This window comes from Coenobita brevimanus, chromosome 70, assembly GCF_032717465.1.
Source record: "Coenobita brevimanus isolate Jiangsu-jjx chromosome 70, ASM3271746v2, whole genome shotgun sequence".
In the NCBI taxonomy this organism is placed as follows: domain Eukaryota; kingdom Metazoa; phylum Arthropoda; class Malacostraca; order Decapoda; family Coenobitidae; genus Coenobita; species Coenobita brevimanus.
The window spans coordinates 32,522,075-32,539,843 of NC_137023.1; the positions used below are offsets into that span (position 1 = coordinate 32,522,075).

The 17,769-nt window shown below is 41.7% G+C and overlaps 1 protein-coding gene across 1 annotated transcript in view; it reads left to right on the forward strand.

The window, feature by feature from the left end:
- Window positions 1–17,769, forward strand: part of Nnp-1 (Ribosomal RNA processing protein 1 homolog Nnp-1) — a 235,996-nt gene that overhangs the window by 192,904 nt on the left and 25,323 nt on the right. The gene's annotated exons all lie outside the window — the stretch shown is intronic.

Consider the following 17,769-nt stretch of genomic DNA (forward strand, 5'->3'; position numbering starts at 1 on the left):
ATTTTATATACAAGCAGTTTCATGTTGACGATGGGGATAATATCAAAGTCCTCCCAGCCGGGAGACCCATTTTCTTTCATCCGGCAGTACATGTACTGTATAATGCACAGTGTAAACACTATAAATTGTCAAATATGAGCTAAAAGACTTTCTTAATATTGAAATACTGTATGTACTGTGAAGTACACTGTAATCTTATGTACAGAAATGCATTTCATGTTGGTGGTGGTGATAATGATGGTGGTGGTGATGAAGACATTATTAGAGAATACTGTACAATCGCACCCAAAATGAACAATCAAAACATCAAAAAACTGAAAAAAAACATGATTAAAATGAACTTTGCATCATTACTGTACTCTGCTGTGTACACCATACTGTACTTTCTTTGATCGAAATTCTAGCACTCTGCCACACAGAACACAACAAAACTTTCGTCTTGTAGTATCATTGACAAACTTCACTTGGGAATAAACAGTTGTCTAAATGATTTTATATATTGTGTTAACAAGATCTTTGTATTATGATAATTATCTATCTCTAAGTCGCTCTGTCACCCACCATTTGACTGCCCTCCTCCCAGCTCACTCTCCCCTTCCTCATATGCTTCTCAACTGCATCCCTCCACCTCATCATCGGTCTTCCCCTCCCTCTCTCTCCCTTCACTTCACCTACATACACCCTCATAGTCAGTCTTTCATTCTCCATTCTCTCCACATGTCCAAATGACCTCAGTATATTTCTCCTAATTTTCTCAACCACATCTGCATCCACCCTACAACGTTCCTTCACATCTTCATTCATTAGTCTATCCCTCCATGTCACTCCACATGCTTCTCTTAAGTAACTCATTTCCACTGCTCTCACTCTTGACTTGTTCCCCTCTAGCAAGGTCCATGCCTCGTTTCCATACGTCAGGGTTGGGATCACAATACTATCATGCTGTGACTTCTTCCATACTCACCTCCCTATTTCTCATCACTGCTTTCAGTGAATGAACAACCCAGTGGTGCACCTGAGGGGGGGGGCAGGGGGGGGGACTGTTTGAAACTGCCTCCCTGGGCTCCCAATTGAGGAGGTGCCCCAAAAAGCCTTAAAAATTTATAAGCTTTTTTATTAATATTTAAAAATATATATATTTATCATCCCGACAATCCTGGCTGAGGTATTTGATAAGTTTTGAGAACCTAGCCCCCCGGGCCCCCAAATCTCCAGGTATGTCCCTGCAACAACCTTCCTTTCCTGCTGTACCCTTTCAAGCACTTCATCCCCAAAAGTTCCATCCTTACTCATCAGAATACCCAAGTACTTGAATGCACTCACATTCTCCATATCCTCACTGTCCAACCTCACTGTGCATTCTGTGACTTCATTCCTCTCAAACACTGTAAATTTACTCTTGTTTACATTAACTTTAAGATTCCTCTTCCAACACACTGTCCCAGATTCATTCACCAAACCTTGCAACTCCCATTCATCTTCACTCAACAATATTGTATCATCAGCAAACAGCAGTATCAGAATCTTCCACATCTCACCCTCATTCATTAGGGCCACCCCCACATCCCCAGCCCTATCTTGCACCTCCTTTACAACCCCATCCATGTATATATTAAACAGCCATGGAGACATCGCACATCCCTGTTTCAGTCCCACATTGAGATCAAAGAACTCACTCAGCTCACCATCTTCTCGCACTGTAGCCCTAGCTCCTTCATACATACTCTTCACAGCATTCAACAATTTCCCCTCCACTCCATATATATATTTTTAATACCCTCCACATACCTTGCCGATCTATTCAGTCATAAGCTTTCTTCAGATCCATGAAGGCAGCATACGCTTTCTTTCCCTTCTTTGGATACTTCCCCACTAAACATCATAGAACAAATATCTGATCTACACACCCTTTTCCCTTCCTAAATCCACCTTGTTCTTCTCTGATTATTTCCTCTGTTATATGCCTAACCCTGTCAGTAAGTATTCTACCATATATTTTTCTAGTCACATTAAGAAGGCAAATACCCCTATGGTTACTACATACTTATCTCTCCCCTTTTCCTTTGTATAAAGGAATAGCTATACCTGATTTCCAGTCCTCTGGAACCCTTCCCTCTTCCCAGCCAATCTACACAACTTCCATATCCACTCCACAACGATTTCACCCTCATACTTCAGCATTTTATCACACACTCCATCAATTCCTGGGGCCATTCCCATCTTGATCTTCTACATTGCATCCACTACTTTCACCCTACTGATCTCTTCCTCCCTCCTCTCATCTCTTCTTCTCCCAGCCATTGCCCAACCACTTATACTCGCACTGGTCTCACTCTCTGCATTCAACTAATCCTTAAAGTGCTCCATCCATCTTCTCAGTTTCTTTCTCTTCTCCACCAGCAATCTATTATTCCCATCTTTCACTCCCCTACTATTTCCCTTTTCACACTGTCATACTTTCTTTACCTCCTTCCAAAACAATTTTTTACTCTCCCTCCATTTTACACTCAGATTCCTCCCATACTCTTCATCCACTCTCCTCTTACTCTCCTTCACCAATCTGTGCACCTCCCTTCTCCTACTCACATATACCTCTCTCTTCTGTCTCTCATCTTCTCCCCTACTGCTACTCACTAGCCATTCACTATATGCTTTCTTCTTTTGGTCCACAGCTCATTTCACCTCATCATTCCACTATGCTGTCCCTTGCACACCCCTGCATCTCTTTCTCACTCCACAAACCACCTCACACGCTGCACCTATCTCTTCGTGAATATCTTACATACATCTTCCACCCCCTCCATCTGCTCTAACTCATACCTTCCCAGTCTTTATTCCACTATGCTCTTATACTCTGCCATTTTCTCACTATCTTGCAACTTCTCCACTCTCCTCATATGAACTGTTTCCTCCTGTCTTCCCCTTTGTCTCTTCCCTCATTTTCTTTGCAGCCTTACCTTGGCCATCACTAAGTGATGTTCCGAGATTCCATTCCCCCACCCTCTCCACACTCTTACATCCAGCACTTGTCTTCTCATTCGCTCATCCACACACTCATAATCTATCATTGCCTTTCATTCAACAAGTTCACCATCTGTCCTGCTTATGACTCTCCATGTATACCTGTGGATCATCTTATGCCGAAAGAAGGTGTTGGCTATTGCCAACCCCTTGCCAGCACAGATGTCCACCAAAGCATTACCATTCCCATCTACTTCAGCTAGCACACCTCACTGACCAAAGGCCTGACGTACATTCCCAACTTTATCATTCGTGTCTCCAATCAAAAACACTCTCTTGCTCCTCTCAGACTTGTCCATACATGCTTCTGCACTTTCCCAAAACTCATCTTTCACTCTTGCCACTTATTCCTCTGTCAGTGTATACGCACATACAGTCTCCCAAGCTTGTATACCTACTTTCATCCCCACCCATACAATCCTTGCACCCACTATTCCATACTCTCTTATATTCTCCTTCCACTTATCATCAGACATACTCACTCTCTTGCCCTTTTATTCTCATTAACTCCCGCACATATTCCTAAACTGTAATCCCTTTCTCTCACCCTTTCACCTTTCCATTTAGTTTCAGTCAGTCCACATACGTCCATTCTGGCATCCTTAAGCACCTGAACAATCTCTCTTTCTTTCGCTTCATCATTCGCTCCTCCCACGTTCCATGTCCCCACCCTCAGAATGTCCTTTGTCCGTTCTTTAGTTGTCGACGTATGGTCCGTCCTTGTCTGAGGCGCTTTATTCGCTTGTTTCATTAGTTCTTTTTACGGGGTGGGCCACTAACCCACCACCAACCCTTTTAGTCGCCTCATACAACAAGCAGGGATTATTATGCTTAGTAAAATAAACACATTTTATCAACTCTTCTTGTTTAATATCAGTTCGACTTTTCTTTCCTATACACTTTCAACGGTACCTTAGCAGAATCCAACAGTCACATGTACAGTGCAGTAATGTACACTTCAAAACACTGTAAGTTGTACTTACCAGAGAGAAGAGGAAGGGGGGGGACAGCAGTGCAACGTGTCGGGGAGACACGGCAGCACTAGAAGGCCAGCCAGGTTTTGGAGGGAAACCCATCACAATGTTGCCATTTGATAATAATAATGTTTTGGAAGAGACATTGAGTGCAGTGTAGGTTTGTTTGAACGTTGGCATCATTGCAGTGGATTAATACAATGGAATGTAAGAAAACATCCATCTTCCTCCTGCCAGCCAGTGATAATCTGCGTTAGAATTCTCCCTTCCCTGCCATAGTTAATCAGTCTTCAACTCGCATCCACTGCATCTCCTCTCTCTACCCACCACCAAACACCCTGTGAGCTGCAAGGCCCACCAGCCATCAATCCTCCCACCCTCCCTCCCTCAATGCTCCTCTCCTTTCATATTACGTTAGGTACATGTACAGTATAACCCCATTCTTTTTGTGTATTTTATTTCTTTATTTTCTTTCTTTGTGATTGTAGCTGGAGGTATGATGACAACAAGTGTCTCATGCCAGATAATAATGTACTTTTAACTAGAAGAAAGGGTCCTTCATGCTGGGTAATGTCAGAGATTTTATGCTATCTGCTGGATACCATTTTAATTCAGCCATTAGCTACACCAAATAATGTCGTATGCCGGGTAGTGCCGAGATGGATAATCGGGAGCTTACTGTATTATTGATATCATCCTAAGCCAGTCTCCCATCATTTCTGTAAAGTGATAGAATCCAAAACTCAGAAAAGGGAAAGAAGCTGTCAAATGAGTTTTCAGTAAAGTAACCTACGATTAAGCATTCACAGATTATGCAGACCCTATTTCCATTCCACAGGTGACACCATGTTTATGTAGGATTATCTTTATTAAGCAGGGAGGTGAGCATGGAAGTGAAAAAGTTACCACAAGTATATGACAGTATTATGATAACAACTCTAATGTATGGAAAAGAAGCTTGGACCTTGTTGGAGTCAAGAGTGAGAGCAGTGTAAATGAGTTATTTGATAGGAGCATGTGGAGTCACATGGAGAGGCAGACTGACAAATGAGGAAGTGAAGGAGCATTGTGGTGTGGATGTGGATGTGACAGAAAGTGTTAGGAGAAACACACTGAGATGGTTTGGACATGTGGAGAGGATGGAGAGCAAGAGACTGATGAGGAGAGTGTATGTGAGTGAGGTGGAGGGGGGGGGAGGGAGGGGGAGGCCAAGGATGAGATTGAGAGATGGAGTGGAGAGGTATATGAGAGAGGGGAGTGTGAGCTGGGAGCAGGGCAGTGAAATGGTGGGGAACAGAGCGACATGGAGACGATTTTTTTGTGGCCACCCCTAACGGGATTAAGGCATCTGGTAGTAGATAGATGGATCTTCATTAAGTTTTTTTTTTTCTTCTTCTTCTTATCTTGGTTTCTGTAGGGAAGAAAGAAAGAAATATGCTGAAAGAAAAACAAATGTAAACTACTCTGCAAGTACGCTGATATGTGATCAAAAAGTTCTGAAAATGGTTGGCAAGTTCATTTTATTGAACATTTGGCACATATTTCAGTTATCCTTCTTCAGAGTACTCTTCTGGATTCACATACGCTTGGTCCTACATACCCGTTACTAATAGAAGCCTTGTTTTAGCTCTTCTTTCAAAAACCTCGTCAGTAAACTTATTGTTTAACATTAGATGTCTTCAGTCATGTCAAAATTATTTCCTTTCATTGCAAACTTTAGTTTGGGAAAGAACCAGAAATCATATGGTTTAAGTGTGTGAAGAAGATGGATGTAGATTTTTTAAAAATTATTATTATTTATTTTTTATATTTTATTTTTTGGCTGAGATGTGCTAGGTAAAAAGCACTTCATGGATGAGTGCATTATAGTGGTGAAATAGTCACCCACAGTCCCACATGCTGGTGATGTGTCTCATTTGCAAATCACCTGTTAAGGCTTAAGCCAAACCATTTGAAAGGTTGGTCTCTTTTACAGTTTCTATAATGAACAGACTTTGATGTGTAAATTGAAGAATGTTGTCTTCAATGCTTGATGGGCGACCACTCCTTGCTTCACCCTTCATTCCAAGGCTGGTCAAACTGAAAACAGTAATCTTGCTTACAGCTGCAACTCCATGCACTCATGATAATATGTTGTGAGTTTCCTATCCAGTGTTGCCAAGCTCACAACAGAGTTTCGGCATTGCTCATTGTTTCAGTGTCAACATATTCCCAAGAGCTGCAAAAAGTCAGTGGTGGCTGGGTCACTGCCATACATTTACTCTTGCTACAGTGCAGTTGTGCATGGTATCATGTTTGGTGATACATGGCAATAAGAATAATGGCTGATGTTCAGCAAATGGGTGAGACCCTTATCTTTTTAACGTCAGTATCATCCTGACCTATTTTCCCACCAATGGATGGGATGAAGGTGGGTTCAGAGAGTAAGAAAATATGTGATAGATGGAGTACTAAAAAACTTGACCTAGTTATATGAGCCACACATTCATTTACTCAACATTTAGGGCCCTGATATCCTTGTTCCAATCCATAAACATTATCATCCACACTTACGTGCATCACAGCTGGAATCTGTCAGACTACGAACAGTTACTGGGTGAAAAGTATTGCCAAGTCCTTGTCATACACTCCTGTGTACAAAATTCTTCCATCCAGCTCAATCCGCTGTCAGTTCTTAGCCGCATCAATCAACGTACAGTAATCTCTCAATTGTCCATTGTTGCAGTATCCATCCCAGCACTATATCCTGCTTGGCTCTGTTAAAACCATGTCTGACGAAATTAGGCAGTATCTTGCTCAGAAACGTAAAGCAGTCGGCAGTACAGTACTATGCATTTTTCAGCAGTAATGTGTGTCATCCAGCTCAGACACGGGACCCAATCAGTGCATGGTCAGATCCCGCAGCGTGCTAGCCAGTCACACTGTGTTGTGGGTGTAGCCCACCCAACATGCCATGCTTACAATCACTCTATCATTGTCTCCTGTGGACACCATACAGTGAGGACATATCAGTTCCTTATGTATTTGTGACCCACACGGTGGCTACCCCCTATTGCTGTGACATAACCTGTGGTCCCCTGAACTGAAATACTCTTCCTGGGAGCCATTTGCCACTAGCCTACATAAGATTAACCCTTCCATGGCTGCTGGCATCGTGTGATGTTTTACCATAGCCTGGCCACCATTAACGATGCAACGTAACCTGTAGATAATGTAGAAAACTATGAAAATTTTTGGAAAGGGAACAGAGGTCACTGAGATGTTGACACAGACCCACTCCAGCCTCTAAACCACTCAAACAGTCATTACATCTTGTGAATCAAGAATGAGTGGGTTTCAGTCTTTTGCTCCCCTCAGGTGTTAGTGTAACAATAAGAAAACAAGAAAGTCAAGAAAAAGTGCTGCATCCATTATCCTTTTCCTCTCTTTCCTTCTTCTCTTTCCATTTCCTCTCTTTCCTAAACCACCCACAGTAAACAAAAAAAAATCCATACAAGAATAAATAAACAAAAACGAGGGAAGACATTCATAATTATGATATTTTTGTTTATAAGTATACTATAGTGGTAGGTGAGGGCACCCACCATCCACTCACTCAGTGTGGTGTTGCCTTATGGTCCTACTCTGAGTGACAAGCCAAATGGTTTCCTGTACCCAGGAAATCATTTACTACACTGGGTGGTAACCATGTAATTGGGGATTCTGGTAGGTTTAAGTGTCCCCTAGATACCTCTGTCAAAAATCACTAAATTATGGCAAACGTTTTGGAGCACCTCGGAGGGCCCAACACCTTCCCAGTGCCCAACCAAATGGGCAAATTAGCATGGTCATGTGGAATGTGAGAGGTGTGAATGAGGAGAGTAAGAGAATGGAAATGGTGAATGTGTTCAGGAGTGCGAGATATGCCATGATGGCATTGTGTGAAACAAAGATGAAAGGATGTGAAGTGAAGGAGTGGGAGGGTGTAAAGTGTGTAAGGTTGGGCATGAATGCAGCGAGGTACATGCAAGGAAGGAGTTGCTTTGTTGATGTATGAAGAGTGTTAGAGTGGAATGAGAGATAACAAATGTGTCAACTCTAGATGTATGTTTGTCAAGGTCAAGTTTGAGAAGGTGAAAGTGGCAGTGATTGTAGCATATGCACCGTGTGAGGACAGGAGTGAGACAGAGAAAGACTGGGTTTGGGATTAGCTGGATGCCCAAAAGTTAAAAAGTGATTGTAATGGGTGACATGATTGGTACAGTAGGCATTGGTCCTGTGAATGATATAATGGGTAACAATGGAGTACCAGGAGAGAATGATAATCGGAGGCAACTGAAGGACGTCTCAGGAAAGGAGGTTGTACATCTGTAATTCATATTTTAAACACAAAGATGCACATAATTATATGTGTATAGAGGGAATGGAGATCATGTTCAAAGGAGCCTGATTGATTATGTGCTCATATAGAAATCGATGCTGGTATTGCTGATACGAGAGCAATGATAGGAAGATGTGGAGGTTTGTCAGATCATATGATTGTGGTTTGCAAGATCAGGCTGAGGGGAGTGAGGTGGACCAAGACAGAGACGAGCTGTTAGGAGCTGTTAGGGAGAGAGACTGAATGTTGAGAAGCTGAGGATCAAAGAAATGGCAGATGAATACAGGACCAAAGTAGGTGAGAACTGGAATGAAGTGGATCTGGCCAGCTTGTGAAATGTATATAAGGATTGCTTAGTTAGGAATGCTAAAGCAGTGTGTGGTGCGGCAAGAGTAACAATGAGCAAGAAAGGTACAGGATGGTGGGATGAAGAGGTTAAGAGAGCAGTGGAGGAAAAGAGAAAGAAGTGGCTTGAGTGCATACAGCACATGAGTTCAGTTGAAATAAGAAATGAATATATTAACATTAAGAAGCACATGAAGAGACTAGTGAAGAGGAGAAAGGAGGAGGTAAATGGTGATCAAGGAAGAAAAAAGAATGCAAATTTCTCTGAAAATAGGAAGTTATTCTGGAAAGAGGTGCGGAAATGTAGAAATGATAGTGGAAAGAAATGTGAAAGCTGGAAGGATGTAAGTGGTAGATTATCTCATGGGGATGAATCAAGGACCAGATGGAAAGAATATTTTGAAAGTCTGATGAATGGGAATGGAGAGAGGTAAGCGACTGTTAACATGATTGGTTTTGGGGGTGTACAGAGAAAGAATGCAGTGCCAGGAAACGTGACACTTGCACAGGTGAAGAACACTGTGAAGTGGCTGAAAAATGAGAAAGCAGCTAGGGTTAATGAGGTACATGCAGAGATGATTAAGTGTTGTAGAGAGAGCAGAATGAAGTGCTTGTTGGAGATATGTAAGAACCCATGAATGAGTGAAACTGTGCCAGTAGAATGGAAGAAGGCAGTGATTGTACCCCTGTACAGAAATAAAGGTGAGCGAAATGTGCTATAATTGTCATGGAGTAAGTTTATTGAGCGTGGTAGGGAAGGTATATGGAAGAATTATTATAGAGAAAGTAAGAAAGAGATCAGAAGTCCCAGTGAGTGACAAACAGGGTGACTTTTGGAGTGGCAGAGGATGTGTGGACCAAATATTTGCAGTAAGACAGATAATGGAAAAGGCATGTGAGAAGGATGGCATTTATGGATCTGGAAAAAGCATATGACAAAGTAGACAGAGAAGGATTGTGGAAGGTTTTGCACATATATGTAGAAGATGATAAGCTGCGGGATGCCGTCAAGAGGTTTTATGATGGTAGGAGGCATGTGGAAGGGCAAAGGGGCACCAGTCAAGCAGGACGGTATTCCCAAGGTAGATGGAAGGTTGATGACGGGGAGAGATGGAGCTCCCGTTTCATCAGCCCTCGGGATTAGTTCCTGACCATCCCCCGTTGCTGTACTTCTTCAGTGTTTCAATAACAGAGAGAGTAGGCCAGCATGCCCTCCAGTACAAGTTTCTCTGTCTGTGAATGCCAAAATACTTGCACATTACAAACTACACTTCCTATTCAAAATGAAAAGAAAAAAAAAAAGCATCATTGAATCACTGGGGGAGGCGGTGGCTCAATCGGTACAGAGGTGGCCTGTAGTCCTAACGGACCCGGGTTCAAATCCCGCTGGGGCAGGGAACAGTTTAATATATTACCCTCCACTCGGCAAAAGCGATCATGCAGTACTAAATTACAACTTCAGGATAGCATATGACATAGTTAACAGCAATGAAAGTTACAAAAAGAGCCTAAACTATAAAAAGGGAATTTATCAATACCTAAAGAAGTATTTCTTAGAAGTTGATTGGGAAAATGAGCTTAGAGGACAAGATTTAAATGCTGTAAAAAAAAATTCTGTGAATTTTATGAAATAGGAGTCCAGAAGTACATCCCACAGCACAAAGAAGCAGATAAGAAAATACAGAAATGGCTCAATACAGAATGTAAAAAATCAAAAGAAAGAAGAGATTTGTTGTGGAATAGTTACAGAAGACACAATAGTGAAAGGGTGTATAATAATTACAAACAGGCAAGAAACGATTATACAAAAATAAAGAGGGAAGCCCAAAAACAGTTTGAGGAGGATATAATAAATAAAAGTAGTGCTCAACCAAAGCTATTTTACAGCTACATCAGAAGCAAAATCAAAGTAAAAGATAAAATACAGTCCATTACGGACGATGGAATCACTTATACGCAAGAGAAAGATATTTGTGAAGCACTAAATAAGAATTTCCAATTAGTTTTTACAAAAGAAAAATTTTTTAAAAGGGTCTATGTGGAACATGCATGTCCACACATACTACCAGATATACAAATAGCAGAAAAAGTAATACAGGAGGAGTTAAGTAAATTAGACAGAGGAAAAGCAAGTGGTCCTGATGAAATTTCATGTTGGATACTACGAGAATGTGCAAAGGAGTTAAGTAAACCATTATTTTTAATTTTCAAGAAATCCATTAGTCAAGGTAAACTACCTGATATTTGGAAGAAAGCAAATATTGTCCCCTTATTCAAGAAAGGGAATAGACAAAATCCACTCAACTACCGACCAGTATCACTGACCAGTGTTGTCAGCAAGGTATTAGAAAAGCTTATAAGAAAAGCTTGGGTAAATCATCTAGAAGAACACAATATGATAACAGAAAGACAGTTTGGTTTCAGAAAAGGAAAATCATGTGTTACTCATCTGTTGAGCTACTGTGACAGAGTAACAAACACAATACAGGAAAGAGAAGGATGGGTGGACAGAATCTATTTAGATTTCAAGAAAGCTTTTGACACAGTACCACACCAAAGACTTTTATGGAAACTGTACCATCAAGGAGGAATTCGAGGCAAACTGTTTTGTTGAATGCAAGATTTTCTCATAAAAAGAGAAATGAGAACAGTACTAAGAGGAAACTACCCATCATGGAAAGAAGTGACTAGTGGAGTACCACAGGGTTCAGTGCTGGCACCAATCATGTTTTTAGTGTATATAAATGATACAAACAGTAACACTGGAAATGAAAGCTATCTGAATATGTTTGCAGATGATGCAAAAATACAAAGGAGAATTATTAACACAGACTCTTGTAAAGAGCTACAAGAAGAATTAAATAAACTTCATGAATGGAGTAATACATGACAAATGGAATTCAATGTGGACAAGTGTCCTGTAATCTAGTTTGGTAAAAGTGGAAAAAGACCTGATTGGGATTATAAGTTAGGAAATAAAACCCTACACACATCAGAAAGAGAGAAGGACCTAGGTGTGATTATCAATAACAAACTATCTCTGGCTGACCACATCAGCGAGAAGGTACAGAACACGTATACACTGCTTGCAAATATGAGAATATCATTCACATACATAAATGAAGATATGCTAAGAAGGATAATAACATCATTCATTAGACCAACCCTGGAATATGCATCAGTAGTCTGGAGTCCTCATCTCAAAAAACACATAGACAAGATAGAAAAAGTTCAAAGGGCCGCTACAAGATGGATACCAAGCTTTAGGGACCTAAGCTGTGAAGAAAGACTAAATAAACTGAATCTGCCAATACTACAGGAGAGAAGGAAAAGAGATGACATGATAATGCTATATAAGTACATATCAGGGAAGGAGAAAATAGACATAAATGATTACTTAACATATAGAGAAGCATCAGGAAGAGGACACTGCAAAAAACTGCATAAGAAGAGAGGTGATAAAGACGTAAGGAAATTCAGCTTCCCAAACAGAGCAATTGATCAGTTTAATGCACTACCGAATGAAATAGTGTGTGCCAAAACAATTCACAAATTTAAGGATATGTACGATAACTATGGTTTAAGACATGAGACAGTACGAGCTTGATTCATTCCTGTAAAGATACAATTAGGTAAGAACACACACACACTGTAAAGATACAATTAGGTAAGTAGGTGCGGTGTGATGCGGTGAGGATCTGTCCGTTCTCCCCTTTGGGGCTAAGATGCGAATGAATGTGTTTGAATGGATGAGTAAATGGAGAGTGAGTCGTCCTGTCTCGGCTGCCTCCCTTTCCTTGGGGGAAGCAGCCTAGGTATATAGATAGATAGATAGACAAATAGGTAAGTAAGTACACACACACACACACACACACACACAGGTCGCCGACAGAAACGTAGCTTTACCTGGATTGTGAGGAAATAATCGTTGAATCAGTGGCGAGAAGGAGACCAGCCTATTGTGATTATGTGAATGAGTGCTTGAGTGGTGGTCCTGTCAGACAATGGTTAAAAAAAATGCAGGTTTCAGTCATAAAGAGTACAAGATATTGTGGAAATAGAAAGTTTCCATATGGTTGCATCATGGCGGAGAGGGACTTTACTTTGTTTACAACTCGTGAGGCGGAATTTGTGGGCTTCTCTGAAGATGATGTAGGAAATGGAAGTACTAAGCTGAATCAAACAAGAGCAGCAGGAGTAGAGAAAACAACGGAGAGAAATGTCCAGGAGTTAAAAAAGGTATGGGCAGTGATTACAGGATTGGACCTTAGAGCAAGAGAGAAAGATCAAAGTTTTACAGAATAAACTGGAAAAAGTTTGCACACGTAGTGATGAACAAGAAAGAGAAGCCACAGAATTAAAAGTGAGTAATGAATCTGCCTCAAATGAAATAAAACAACTCAAGAGGGAGAATAAGAGGTTGGAAGAAGAAAGGTACAGGATGAAAAATAAACTAGATGAGTATGAATCCAAATCAAGGATGCAAGATGAACACATTAAGGAAATCAAGGAGCAACCTAAGGGGTGGAAGAAAGTTCAGGAGGAAGGAGATGTAAATTTGAAAGAGATTATAGACCAACAAAGTAAGGAAAAGGTGGAGAAGGAAGTGGTTAGGGTACTGAGAAGCAGAGAATCGTTAGTCAAGGATGTAGCAGATAAGAAAAAATGTGTAATAATTTCAGGAATAAAAGAAAAACATATGACAATAAGTTCAGAAAGAGAAAGAGAAGAACTGAGTAAGGTTAAAGAAATAATATCAGTAGATATGGAAGTCAACAATGAAGCTTAAGAAGAGATTGAAGAAGTGATTAGGTTAGGAAAGTACGAGGAAGGAGGGGTGTGGCCATTGAAGGTAAAGTTTAAGTCCCAGGTAATGGTAAACGAAATCTTATCAATAGAACATGGAAATTATCAGACAAAGAGGGGTTCAAAAATGTTTCGATAAGGAGAGATGCAAATGAGGAAGAAAGAGCTAAAATAAAGGAGTTAGTAAATGAAGCAAAGACAAAAAACGAACAGAGAATAGAGGAAGAGAAGACAGTGTTTTATTGGAGAATTATGGATCAGAAATGGAGGAAGTGGAACCAATGGAAAGAAGGAGAGAAGAGGGTATAAAAAACAACAACAAAAGTTTGAGAGTGGCATATACTAAAGTTGGTGGTTTAATATCGGCAAGTTTAGAAATCAATGATTTCTTGAGGGTACATGAACCTGATGTTATGTGCTTTGTAGCAACCAAGTTAAGAGAAGATATTGATGTCCATATGGGAGATGGTAAATACAAATTGTGGAGAAGAGACAGAAAAGAAAAAAATGGGAGGAGAAGTGGTGTTAGCAGTGAAGAACAACATAAATGTGGATACTGTACTATGGAAATAGGAGAGGGTAAGGCTGAAGTGATAAATATGAAATTAAAAACTGGAGAGATATGGCACTAATGTATATTCCCCCTAAGGCAAGAGCACGGAATGACGATGAATACCAGGAGATGTCAAACGTGCCTAGTTATTTACAGAAAGTGATTGAGAAAAGCAACCCCCTGGGAGTAGGGGGGTTTCAAGAATCCTCCCCCAGTATCCCTACTTGTTGTACGAGGCGACTAAAAGGGCTGGTGGTAGGTTAGTGCCCCACCCCGTAAAAGGAACTAACTAAACAAGCGAATAAAGCGCCTCGGACCAGGACGGACCATGTTGACGACTAAGGAACGGACAAAGGACGTTCTGAGGGTGGGAACTTCGAATGTGAGAGGAGTGAATGATGAAGTGAAAGAGAGAGAGAGAGATTGTTCAGGTGCTTGAGGATGCAAAAGTGGATATATGTGGATTGACTGAAACTAAATGGAAAGGTGAAAGGGTGAGAGAATGGGAATGTGATTTAGGTATATGTGCGGGAGTCAGTGAGAATGAGAGGGCAAGAGAGGGAGTATCTCTGATGATAAGCAAGAAGTGGAAGGAGAATATAAGGGAATATGGAACAGTGGGTGCAAGGATTGCATGGGTGAGGATGAAAGTAGGTATACAAGCGTGGACGATCGTATGTGTGTATGCTCGGACAGAGGACCGAGTGGCAAGAGGGAAAGATGAGTTTTGGGCGAGAGTAGAAGCATGTATGGACAAATTTGAGAGGAGCAAGAGAGTGCTTTTGATTGGAGACATGAATGGCATAGTCGGGAATGTACGAGTGGTTGGTCAGTGGGGTGTGCCAGCTGAAGTAGGTGGGAATGGTAGTGCTTTGGTGGACATCTGTGCTGGTAAGGGGTTGGCAATAGCCAACGCCTACTTTCGGCATAAGATGATCCACCGGTATACATGGAGAGTAATGAGAAGAATGGATGATGAACTTGTTGAACGAAAGGCATAGATAGACTATGTGAGTGTGGATGAGTGAATGAGAAGACAAGTGTTGGATGCAAGAGTTTGGAGAGGATGGGGGAATGGAGTCTCGGACCATCACTTAATGATGGCCAAGGTAAAGCTGCAAAGAAAATGGTTGAGGAGACGAAGGGGAAGACAGGAGGAAACAGCTCCTGTGAGAAGAGTGGAGAATTTGCAAGATAGTGAGAGAATGGCAGAGTATAAGACCATAGTGGAAGAAAGATTGGGAAGGTATGAGCTAGAGCAGATGGAAGGGGTGGAAGACGTATGTAAGATATTTATGGAAGTGATAGGTGCAGCGTATGAGGTGGTTTGTGGAGTGAGAAGGAGATGCAAGGGTGTGCAAGGGACAGCATGGTGGAATGATGAGGTGAAACGAGCTGTAGAACAAAAGAAGAAGGCATATAGTGAATGGTTAGCGAGTAGAGGTTGGGGAGAAGATGAGAGCAGGAGAAGGGAGGAGAAGAGACTGGTGAAGGAGAGTAAGAAGAAAGTGGATGAAGAGTTTGAGAGGAATCTGAGTGTGAAATGAAGGGAGAGTAAGAAATTGTTTTGGAAGGAGGTAAAGAAAGTAAGGCAGTGTGCAAGGGGAAATAGTAGGGGAGTGAAAGATAGAAATAATAGATTGTTGGTGGAGAAGAGAGAGAAATTGAGGAGATGGAAGGAGCACTTTGAGGATTTGTTGAATGTAGAGAGTAAGAGCAATACGAGTGTAAGTGGTTGGGGAATGGCTGGGAGAAGAAGAGATGAGAGGAGGGAGGAAGAGATCAGTAGGGCACAAGTAGTGGAAGCAATGAGGATTTGTTGAATGTAGAGAGTGAGAGCAGTGCGAGTGTAAGTGGTTGGGGAATGGCTGGGAGAAGAAGAGATAAGAGGAGGGAGGAAGAGATCAGTAGGGCACAAGTAGTGGAAGCAATGAAGAAGATCAAGTTGGGAAAGGCCCCAGGAATTGATGGAGTGTGTGGTGAAATGCTGAGGTATAGGGGTGAGATTGTTGAGTGGATGTGGAAGTTATGTAGATTGCCTTGGGAAAAGGGAAGGGTTCCAAAGGACTGGAAATCAGGTATAATTGTTCCTTTATACAAAGGAAAGGGGGAGAGAGAATATGTGGTAACCATAGGGGTATTTGCCTTCTTAGTGTGACTGGTAAAATATATGCTAGAATACTCATTGATAGGGTTAGGCATATGACAGAGGAGCTAGTTCGAGAAGAACAAGGGGGATTTAGGAAGGGAAAAGGATGTGTAGATCAGATATTTGTTCTAAGATGTTTAGTGGAGAAGTATCTAAAGAAGGGAAAGAAAGTGTGTGCTGCCTTCATGGACCTGGAGAAAGCTTATGACAGAATAGATAGGCAAGGTATGTGGAAGGTATTAAGAATATATGGAGTGGAGGGGAAATTGTTGAGTGCTGTGAAGAGTATGTACGAAGGAGCTAGGGCTACGGTGCGAGTGGATGGTGAGCTGTGTGAGTTCTTTGATCTCAATGTGGGACTGAAACAGGGTTGTGTGATGTCTCCATGGCTGTTTAATATATACATGGATGGGGTTGTAAAGGAGGTGGAGGGTAGGGCAGTGGATGTGGGTGTGGCTCTGATGAATGAGGGTGAGATTTGGAAGATTCCGGTGTTGCTGTTTGCCGATGATACAGTATTGTTGAGTGAAGATGAATGGGAGTTGCAAGGTTTGGTGAATGAATCTGGGACATTGTGTAGGAGGAGGAAGCTGAAAGTTAATGAAAACAAGAGTAAATTTACAGTGTTTGAGAGGAATGAATTCACAGAATGTACAGTAAGGTTGGATGGTGAGGATATGGAGAATGTGAGTGCATTCAAGTACTTGGGTAGTGTGATGAGTAAGGATGGAACTTTGGGGGATGAAGTGCATGAAAGGGTACAGCAGGGTTGGAAGGTTGTTGGTTTACTGAAAGCAGTGATGAGGAATAGGGAGGTGAATATGGAAGTTAAGAAGTCACTGCATGATAGTATTGTGATCGCTACCCTGACGTATGGAAGCGAGACATGGACCCTGCAAGAGGGGAACAAGTCAAGAGTGAGAGCAGTAGAAATGAGTTACTTGAGAAGAGCATGTGGAGTGACATGGAGGGACAGGTTGATGAATGAAGAAGTGAAGGAACGTTGTGGGGTGGATCTGGATGTGGTTGAGAAGATTAGGAAAAATACACTGAGGTGGTTTGGACATGTGGAGAGAATGGAGAATGAAAGCCTGACTAAGAGGGTGTATGTAGGTGAGGTGGAGGGAGGGAGAGGGAGGGGTAGACCGAGGATGAGGTGGAGGGATGGAGTTGAGAGGTATATGAGGGAGGGGGAGGTGAGTTGGAGGGAGGGTAGTCAAATGGTGGGTGACAGAGTGACTTGGAGGCGTTTTGTCTGCGGCCACCCTTTGCGGGATTAGGGTGTCGGGCTATAGGTAGATAGATAAATAGATTTTAATTGTAAAGAGGTGAACTGGTAGGAATGGGACTCATGAGGCAGTGAAGATTCGTGGGGCACTACAGTAGTCTTGCACTGTGCGCGAGAGATTGGGCGGTCCATGACCTTGTGCACTGGGAATTCGCTTACTGGGAAAACATAATCTTATGGATATAATTACATATGGGTGGTACCCCCTCATACTTGGATATTTTTTGGCCCTTAGAGACATAATAAAGGTCATATTTTTCGGACATTGTACTA